General features: G+C 33.1%; 1 long non-coding RNA gene across 1 annotated transcript; it reads left to right on the top strand.

Annotated features, from left to right (window-relative positions):
* Window positions 1-5,552: 5,552 nt before the first annotated feature.
* On the top strand, window positions 5,553-9,768 carry LOC136270917 (uncharacterized). Its single transcript, XR_010708782.1, has 2 exons — window positions 5,553-6,145; window positions 9,472-9,768. It is a non-coding gene; the product is annotated as an uncharacterized lncRNA (long non-coding RNA).
* The last annotated feature ends 463 nt before the right edge of the window (window positions 9,769-10,231 follow it).

The raw sequence follows: 10,231 nt of genomic DNA, 5'->3' as shown, positions 1-10,231 counted from the left end.
TCCTTTATTTTTTATTTCATAAAGATATTTAGATGTGTTTACATAATTGAAAAATCCCCCCCCCCCCTCTATTTAATTGTCTGCATTAAGATTACATGTAGGATATGTAAATGTACATTTGACTTTGAAATAACATCTGCTATGATAATTACTTTTGAAATGAACAAGAAACAACCTATTTCTACCTTTCTAAGGTATATATGCATAAAAAAAAGTAGAAAAACATGTCAAATTTGAAAATTTTTCATTGAAATCAACTCGATCTGTCTCCAGCTACCTGGGTGTGTTTGAATTTAATTTTAATTTAAGGCAGATGTCTAACTTGTAGGTTGTAACTTACTGTTTTAGCATGGTTAGAAGGAGACTAGAAATCAGAATAGATTAGATATTCACTAAATATGATTGTTAGCTTACTTTTTTCATGAAAACAAGAAATCACAAGCAGGAGCTGTCTATTTGTTAATTAAAATGGTACAAATCATACAATAAACAAATAAAGATCAAATTTTAGAATCATTGATGATTGTTTTCATATGTGTGAGAAATTACTCAAGGAAATTGCCACACGTTTCATAAAATTAGGTAAAACATTTCAAACCATGACTTTTTATGAAAATCAAAAGATTGGGGGGTGGGGGGTATACATGTAAGGGTATTTCTAAGTGATGTGAAGCTTTTATCATGATTATATCATGTAGGGGTATGTTGTATTGAATAAGGTTTCTTTTTAAAGGTGGTTGAACAAAGGTTGACCTCTAAAAGGTCAGGTAAAGATGTTTTACTATGGAGAACCCTGTAAATCTGTGTTTACTAAAGGAAATTGGAAATGGTGGGTTCACTTAAATGGCCATATTTTTATTAAACCTCAATGGAATTGGCAATATGTGGTATTCTTTTTCTCAGAATTGCATTAGCTTTCTTAGTCTTTTCATAAAAATGTTAGTGTACTAAGTTAAAGGTACAAGGAACAGTTTCGGATAAAGTACCGTCAATATTTTTGTAAAATTGAGAGTGACTGTACTTGAAGGTTTATCATTGTTGCGTAGATTCATGAAATGAATTTTAATGATTATCAATAGTTAGAGGGATGTCTCTTGTTGGAATTGGTAAGCAATATTAAGGCCCCTGATTTTAAGTACATGAGAAGCAGAAATAAATTGTGAAACTTGCGGCTATGACAGATATGTTGACTTTACAGTGAAATTGAAGGTTACAAACGGGAGGTTATATAACATGAAATGTAGGTGGATGGGATATTATATGCCTATTTAGTATTTACTGGGTATGAGGACAATAGCAAGTTTATTGTCCCCAAAGACAGCAACTATTTAATGAGGCAAAGCCAAGGGAAATAGTTGCTGTGGAGTGGGACAATAAACTTGCTATTGTCCGAATAGTCAGTTAATTGGTATTTCATTATACAGAAGAAAACTTTATTTGTCAGCGATGCACAATTTCTTGATGATAAACAAATTAGAGTTAAATCAAACTTTGTATTTAATGATGCGATCTTATTAGGTCAGAGGTGTTCCGAGTTTAAGGTGATATGGGACACTTCCATGTTGTGACGTATTGTTTATCGAAATAAACTATAAAATAAAGTGTAATTATATAAGTACATGTAGTTTCTTTTCAAAAATGGTCACATAACTCCTTAGCACAGTGGGTTAGAGGGTTACTAGGAACCTGTAAGTCATGAGTTCGAATCCCGCTGGGGTTTTTACAATTTTTACCTTTTCAAATATTTTTAAAAGCTATTTTTTGGTTAAATATTGTAAATATTGATGACTATTCACCATGGGCAGATAGCATGGATACTATTTTAAATTAGATAAAAAGGCATGTTTATGCGGGCGCCTTCTAGTGATCAATTTGTCCGTCTGTCCATCCGAGATGGCTTGACAGGAGCATAGCTTCTCTCCCCTTGGCCCAATCTGGCTCATACCTCATCCACAGGGTTCCTTTGGTTGAAGGATGTGCAGTGACCTTGAACCATGTTTTTAGGTATAAGGTTAAGGTCATAGCAGAATTATATATATAAAATCCTTGTCTGGGGCATATCTTTTTTCCCTTTGGTCCAATCTGGCTAATACTCACAGAGTGTCTCTATGGTTAAACGATGTGCAGTGACCTTGCATGAAATTTCTAGGTAAAGGGTGAAGATCATATCGGATCATGCAAAAATCCTTTTTTGAGAGCATATATAATTTCTACTAACCCTTATTTGGCTCAGACTTCACATAAGCAGAGCGTTTGAGTAAAGGGTGAAAGGGTGTGTAGTGACCTTGAACCTATTTTCAGTGAAAAGAAACTGTGAAGGTCATAGCAGAATTATATTTTTACAAATCCTTGTCCGGAGTATATCTTCTCTCCCTTTGCTCCATTCAGCCTCATACTTCACCCACATGATGCCTTTGATCAAAATATATGCAATGACCTCGAATGATATTTGTAGATGAAGAGTCAAGGTCATATCAGATCACACAAAAATCCATATTTTAAGAGCATAGATATACTCTCCTTTTAGCCCCAATTTGGCTAATATTTTACCTTTACAGAGTTTATTGGTTAATGGCGTGCAGTGACCTTGAACCAAGTCTGTCAATGTGAAGGCAGGGCTCGACATTAACGCTTGTCCGCTTGTCCGGTACCAGTTTAAAAAATATGCGGACAAGTGAATATTGCTGGCCACTTGTCCGACTGGACAAGTGCATTTTTTATAGTAAGAAGTCTCCAACATTTAAAAAAGAAAAGAAAGTTTTGTGATAAGTTTATCTGTAGTCTCGTTATAAGTTTATCGATTAGTTATTTTGAATTTCGATCCCGACATCAAATTGCAATGCAATTGAGTTACTCTTGATCGGGATTGAAGTTCACTAATTTCAAACAACTTTCAAGGTGTGGATCTTAGTTCTTACAAAGTACCAAACACATATGTTAAGAAAAAGAAAGGAAGAAAAGGTAGCAAAGATAAAGGATTATGGAAAGAAATGTAACTTATTTTAGGTTTCATTCATCATTGATAGACTATGATGACATTCCATGTTTAGTTTAAAAAACAGCTGAGAAATCAATATAACAGTTACATGTATTTTTAAACCTGATGCTAAATTTAAGATGTCTTGTAATTTGCCATGACAAAGCTACAGCTGACAAATCATGTTTAATGTTATATAGAACAAATACATGTACATAATTATAGGAAAGACACTTTAAGTTTCCATTTAAAAAGTCAGGTTATTAATTATAGCTAGAGTATTAATCAATAAATGATTTTATTTTAGTAATAGAGTACTGTAGTTCTCAAGTTGACAATATTTGATCTTAAATATTGAAAATTTTTCGGACAAGTGAAGTTGAAGTTCGGACAAGTAAATGTTTTGGTCACTTGTCCGAATGGACAAGTAGGAAAAAAAGTTAATGTAGAGCCCTGGAAGGTCATAGCAGATCTTTTTAAAATTAGTTTTAGACAGTAGATTATTTTCCAAATATGCTTAATCTTGGTCAGATTGAACAAAAATGCATGTATGTTAGGAGGAATGAAACTGAATTAAAAGTTCTATGCCAGCTGGAAAAATTTCAAGTTATAGCTCAAGTTTCAAAGCAGAATTCTCTGAAATTACATAAGCGGGGCCCTTTGAAATGTTCACCATTTCAATGTTGTCTGGTTCATAGTAATTTTACATAGAAAATATTCACAGAGGTACAGTAAAGTAAACTTTACATCGATAAGTTTCTGACAATTAATGACGCAACGAGCACACAGTACGAAAGGTCAACCCTTTGAAAAGCAGTGAAGAGAAAAAGTTGCTCAGAATTATGTTTTAAACAAAATTGATTTTTTACGTAAATTTTAATTTTGCATTCTGGGTTAAGAAAAAAGATGTTAGTTCAAGGTAAAGTAAACTTGTACCTAAAATGAAGTCAAATTTGTTAAGTCGTACTTAAACACATTGGTTTTTTTTTTGTTAAGTCGTTCTTGAAATGATTAAGGGTTTTTGGTTAAGTCGTACTTAAAAACATTCGGATTATGTTAAGTTGTACCAAGAATCATTCGATTTTTTTTATCTTTTTGTACTTAGGTTTCTTTGTTACTAGATAAAGAACTCTGCTTCTTAGGCGTACTTCTAGCGTTGCTTTCGACATTAGCGGAAAACCCACTCGTTGCTTTGCAACGAGCTTTGCTCTAGTTATTATTCTTTTTTTTTCTTACCGATTTTGTGCAGACGATTTCTCAGAGATGGCTTAACCGATTTCATTCAAATTTTCAAGATTAACGCGATTTTATCTGAAGTTTATCGTTTTTTATCCATTTTCGAAAATACACTTCCGGTCGGAAGTTATCGTCCGTTTACGATTTTAAAAAGTCAATTTTGTCGGTCGGGTTTCTCATAAACGAGTAAAGATAGAGAACTGAAATTTTCAGAGATGATAGAACTACCGTTTTTCTGGTGCACCTCGGTATAGAGAATGTCCGCCGTCACTTCCGGTCGTCACCGGAAGGAAATTTGAAAAATTGAATTTTTCGACTTTTTTATTTTTTAATATTTTTCTTTGAAATTTTTACACCTTATAGTGACCCTCTTACTGATTCAGAATATGTAATTAGTTTTAAAATCGATCAAGGCATTCTCGAGAAATTAAGCGTCAAAGTTCTGAAGCGGAGTCCGAGTAGCTCAGTCGTTATAGTCGTGGACATGGCCCAGGCGACCCGGGTTCAAGCCTCGAGTGCCGCAATTTATTTTTCTCTTTTTTTCGCTTAGATCTACGATTTTATCTTTGAATTGATAAGTTTAATCTTATCTATTCAAAAATTGGACGGAAGACCCACTCGTTGCTCGCAACGAGATCGAATCTAGTTAGGGTCTTCCGTCTTCAGCGGAAGACCCTTCTATTATTCTTCGGTTTCTTTTTCACTTTTCTTATTATTATTAGGGTTTTCCGTTTTTTCAACGGAAAACCCTTCTGTTATTCTACTGTTTCTTATTATTATTTTTTTTTTTTCCCGCAAATTTTGTGCACGAGATTTCTCGAACATTTTTTGTCTGATTGCTATGAAACTTTCAGGGTATGTAGATGATATTAATATCTCTAGACGTTTTTTTCAAATTTTTAAAATTCACTTCCGGTTATGAGTTATTGCCCTTTAATTGGAAATTGGGGGGTCTTTTGTCCAGAGTTGATCTCGGGAACTACAGATGATAGATGCATGAAATTTGGCGAAATTGTCGGTAACATTTTATAGTTTTGCTGGCATGAAAATTTTGGTAATTTCTTTGTTAGTTTTTGAGCTATTTGTCGCCAAAGTTTAAGATTTTTTCGGGGCTGAAATTTTGTTGCTTTTTGTATTATAACCTTTAAACTAAAAATATTTTGTTAATACATATAGAACAAAAGTTGTTTAGAATAACGAGAGCTTTCATTTAAAATTAAGAAAAAAGGGCTGGCCCCTATAATTAGGGGTCAGCAGCTTATACACATATTTTTCTGATAGCAAAAATCGTTATCATTTTATGAAAAAAAATTAATTCAGTTATTGTTAATATATTAAATCATGTCATTTGGTATCAAATTAAACAAGTTCTGTGCTATATTTTTTTTCAAATTTCATAAAACAAATATGTGAGAATCGTACATGAACGAGTTAATATGTCTACATAGAAAATGCCACATTAAGGCCCAGGCATTTACTGCATTACGTTGTGTTGCGTCTTAGATAAATTGTTGTGATTCAATTTCATTTTTTTTCATCTATATCATTTATGAATTCAATGAACACACATTATTTAAACGTTCTATGTGCAACTATTTGTCGGGGCGCCCCTGTTTGTAACCCCCGCGCGCGCGCCGAATGTAAACAGTAACGAACGGCATTGTAGAAAAGAGAGAGCCGTAATGCAGAAGAGAAGTTGTGTATTCTTTCGGTGTACACATGCATTTTCAATTTGCTGTGAAACATATGAACATGCACAGGGAACAATACTACATATTTGTTTAAGGAGGATATTTTTCTCGTGTGAATCGTTTACGAGGAAATTCTGACAGCCACACTTCTGTCGACGATCAGCCGTTAATAAGCTACGAGTAATAAAGGAGAAAAGATGGACATTAAAGTGTGTGATTTATGTGGATGTTACTGAAGAAGGTGAGGCTTTTACTCCTTTTAAAGTTTCTTGTTAACTGGTTAAAATTTAGTATATAGTATAGATGTACATGTAAGTACGTGCACACTGTTAGATGTTTTTGTTATGGTGTGGGTGTTTGTTTACTAACGTGTAATTTTTACATGTTTCATGGATGTTTAGACTCGCTCGAGGTTCATGGGGGACTGGAAAGGGTAACTGAATTTATCTATTTAAAAAAATAACAGATTGTGAATTTTCAACTCAAAATTCAAAGCAGGGTCTAATTAGAAACATCATATATTCTTGTGCAGAAGACTCCAAATGTAGTCATGAATACCCTGTAGACATAACTTCAAGTAAATAAAATTGTATACTTCAGACTTCAGAGTTAAAACATGACTTTAATATCTTTATGATGCCGATCATTGTATCATTAAAGAGGTTTATCAGACCAACGGGTACCCTGTACATGTACTTGTACATGTAGGTTACAAGTTAGAACTATGCGTACTATTCTACCAGTTCACATAATTTTTCTTGTTTAGCAGTTATGATGTGTACTTAAATTGTCCTTGTTAATGTTTTAAATGTAATTTTTTATTCTCTTTTTTTAATCTGACTACTGGCAGTACTGGCGTGCGAGCAGTTCTCGCCGAGGACCATTTCTCGCTGGTGCATCATATTTTCGTATATAATTTTATGTGTTGATAAAATGACGTAACAATGCACTGGTGAGAAATGGTACTCGGCGAGAACTGATCGCACGCCAATATTGATTAATTACAGACAAAAACTGAAGGTTGCGAGTGTTATTTTTTATTGAACAACATTGTTTAAAATAATTCTTTATATATGTGACGATCAGACCGGTTTGAATACCAGTGCCAGATAGCTCAGTTGGTAGAGCACCTGACTATAGATTCAGGGGGCCCAGGTTCAAATCCCGGTTTGGTCCTTCATTATTTCTCCCATCCTGTTACAATATTGGTGTTGTGACCAACCCCTGGAACTAACAGGTTAACTCGATCCTGCCATGGATGATCTTCGAGGGTGAAGATCATTTAAGGAGGAGGAATGTGACGGTCAGACTGGTTTGAATACTGGTGCCAGATACATGTAGCTCAGTTGGTAGAGCACTTGACTAGAGATTCAGAGGGCCAGGTTCGAATCCCACTTTGTTCCGTCGTTATTTCTCCCATCTTTTACATATACGAGGGTTGTCCCAAAATAGCGTAGACAGGACATATAATTTATAATCTGTTCACTGCAATTTCATTAGACTTCTATGTTTTCTTCAATGACCCTTTGGCAAACAATACTGAAAAATTCAAATCTGTACTTTATTTATTTCTCGAGAAAATAAATAATTAGTAACAACAAGTTTTGTCAGGCGGCGCAATGTTCGACGTCGAAAATTTCCAGTTTTACGTTGTTGCTAAACCCTCGACATCGTTTACGATAACATTTACATTTTATTTCCAAAAAAGTCTTAGAAAAAATATTATCTTTGAACAAGTAACCTGAGTGCACATTCAACATATATTTCTAGTTTTGTTTTTTTTTGTTTTAAATATTTTCTTAGTACAAACGATCTGTCAGCTTCACACTTGTCCTGTATTACTTGTTGTCTAAGGTCTGTCTTGCCGAAATGTGTCTTTGAGCATTTTGACGTCCATTGATATCGTTCGGGGTTTCTTTTAAACCACTAATTGTCATCATACTTGTTCAAATATTTTCAATGTTGTTTAACTACTTATTCTCAAAACGCATTTTCAATCGATTTTGTTAATTTCATTTACTTCCAAAGCCGCTTCGCATTTATTTCACGGTCTTTACAAAATTGTATCAGTTACTGCTGCGCCGCCTTAAACGCTGACATCGTCATTTTATTACGAGTTAACTTTTCAACATGTCACAAAACGCACTCTAAGATATTTAAAAGTTTTGTTATAGCCAAAACAATTTCTGAGTAAATAATAGAATTATTATCAAATATCAATGTATGTTTTATTTGAATTTTTTTATTCGAAAAGTACTTTTCCTCGCAATTTTCATTTCATATTATGTTGATTTTAACTTTTTGTTCTTGACATTGCGCCGCATGTCGAATTTCTGACCTTACATGCTTTCATTTCACTAATTTAATCTCAAACAATATTTGATTTTAAAACATTATTTGAATGCAAATTTCTTGAACCCTTTGTGGCACAAATTTCATCTTCCTTTGTCTTCGATTAACTGAATAACGCCACTTGTCTAAGCTATTTTGGGACAACCCTCGTACATGTATATCAGATATATGACAGATGATTAAGGTCATCACATGTTTTGCAAGATGCAATAAGTGTTAAAAACCTTTACTTTACAACAGAATACATTTAAGTGAATATTTATATGTTTCTTGTTATTATTTGGTGTGATTTTCTTGACAGTGTCGCATTAACTATTTACCCGCTCCTAAAACACAAACTTTCTTTTTGTGGATTCAGCTTACCGCTGATTGGCTGCTGTTGCAGCAGACAAATAAGATATGCACGCACAAAACACAATGAACTTATCAGAGAATGAGTTGAGTTTATTTAAACTGTTGCAATTTGGGTATTTTTTTTAAAAATGTATACTTGTGACAAAATATATATGTGGTACATACAGCTGTAGCTTTATGAAGAAAATTTTGGTTAGACCATATATACCTATCATGCAAGTATATGATATTTACAAAAAACTTGCAATTTATGGCGCACGAAATATACGCTAGTTTTATAAAGATTGACATACATGTAATGTACCACATTCTGTGAAAAATAATCTATTAAAAATTCTTCATTAAGTTTACTCATACATGTTTTATGCTTATTACACTTAGTATTGTTTTTAAAACATGTAATTTATAAAAAAATAAACAAAAACCATCGCTAAATTTATTTGCAAAAAAAAAAAACACAGTAGAATTGATAAAAAATGGTATACCAGAAGCTAATACCAGTACATGTACTTTGACGCTGTTCGGTGGGTAATATTCGTTTGTAATTTACGAATTGAAATATTGACTGTTGCACTACAAGTACGGTAATAAACTCTCTCTCTCTCTCAAACTCTCTCTCTTTCTCAATTTGATAAGTGTTTATACCTATGAAAATTTTTTAATATTATATTATGACTTGATATGCAAATTTTTGATCTTGTACTGCCTAAATGTTATGTCATGTATTGGGATATGTCATACTTATTACACTGCATGGTCAGTGTATTTTTTACAGAAATACTATGCATATGTTAATGTAAACACAGCTATTACTAGTACATGTATGTAAACACAGCTAATTATTTTTTTTATTTATTTCAGCTCAAAACAGACTCTTGTTACCACATGGCTTTTACCGGTACCTGTTGATTCTTGTGGGTCAGCTCCTGAGATTAACCTGTCACCTCTATCCACATGCATATTCCTTGTGTTCTACAGACTATTTACCGGTAATTCAAATTAAATCCGATAATGCATGAACAATAATGGAACTTGAAGAAAGCATCATGCCATGTTGTGGTTTGTGTTTGATAAGAAATTATGAAAACAAAATTAAGGCTGTTTAAAGAAATTCATAATTGCTGTGAAAATTTCTTTTTCAATAAAAGTATACAATTATTATGTTTCCTTTATTTTTTATTTCATAAAGATATTTAGATGTGTTTACATAATTGAAACCCCCCCCCCCCTATTTAATTGTCTGCATTAAGATTACATGTAGGATATGTAAATGTACATTTGACTTTGAAATAACATCTGCTATGATAATTACTTTTGAAATGAACAAGAAACAACCTATTTCTACCTTTCTAAGGTATATATGCATAAAAAAGTAGAAAAACATGTCAAATTTGAACATTTTTCATTGAAATCAACTCTGTCTCCAGCTACCTGGGTGTGTTTAAATTTAATTCTAATTTAAGGCAGATGTCTAACTTGTAGGTTGTAACTTACTGTTTTAGCATGGTTAGAAGGAGACTAGAAAATCAGAATAGATTAGATATTCACTAAATATGATTGTTAGCTTACTTTTTTCATGAAAACAAGAAATCACAAGCAGGACTGCTGTCTATTTGTTAAT

This window comes from Magallana gigas, chromosome 8, assembly GCF_963853765.1.
Source record: "Magallana gigas chromosome 8, xbMagGiga1.1, whole genome shotgun sequence".
NCBI classification, from domain to species: domain Eukaryota; kingdom Metazoa; phylum Mollusca; class Bivalvia; order Ostreida; family Ostreidae; genus Magallana; species Magallana gigas.
The sequence above is the reverse complement of the archived record's forward strand: the minus strand, read 5'-3'. Positions and strand labels throughout refer to the sequence as shown.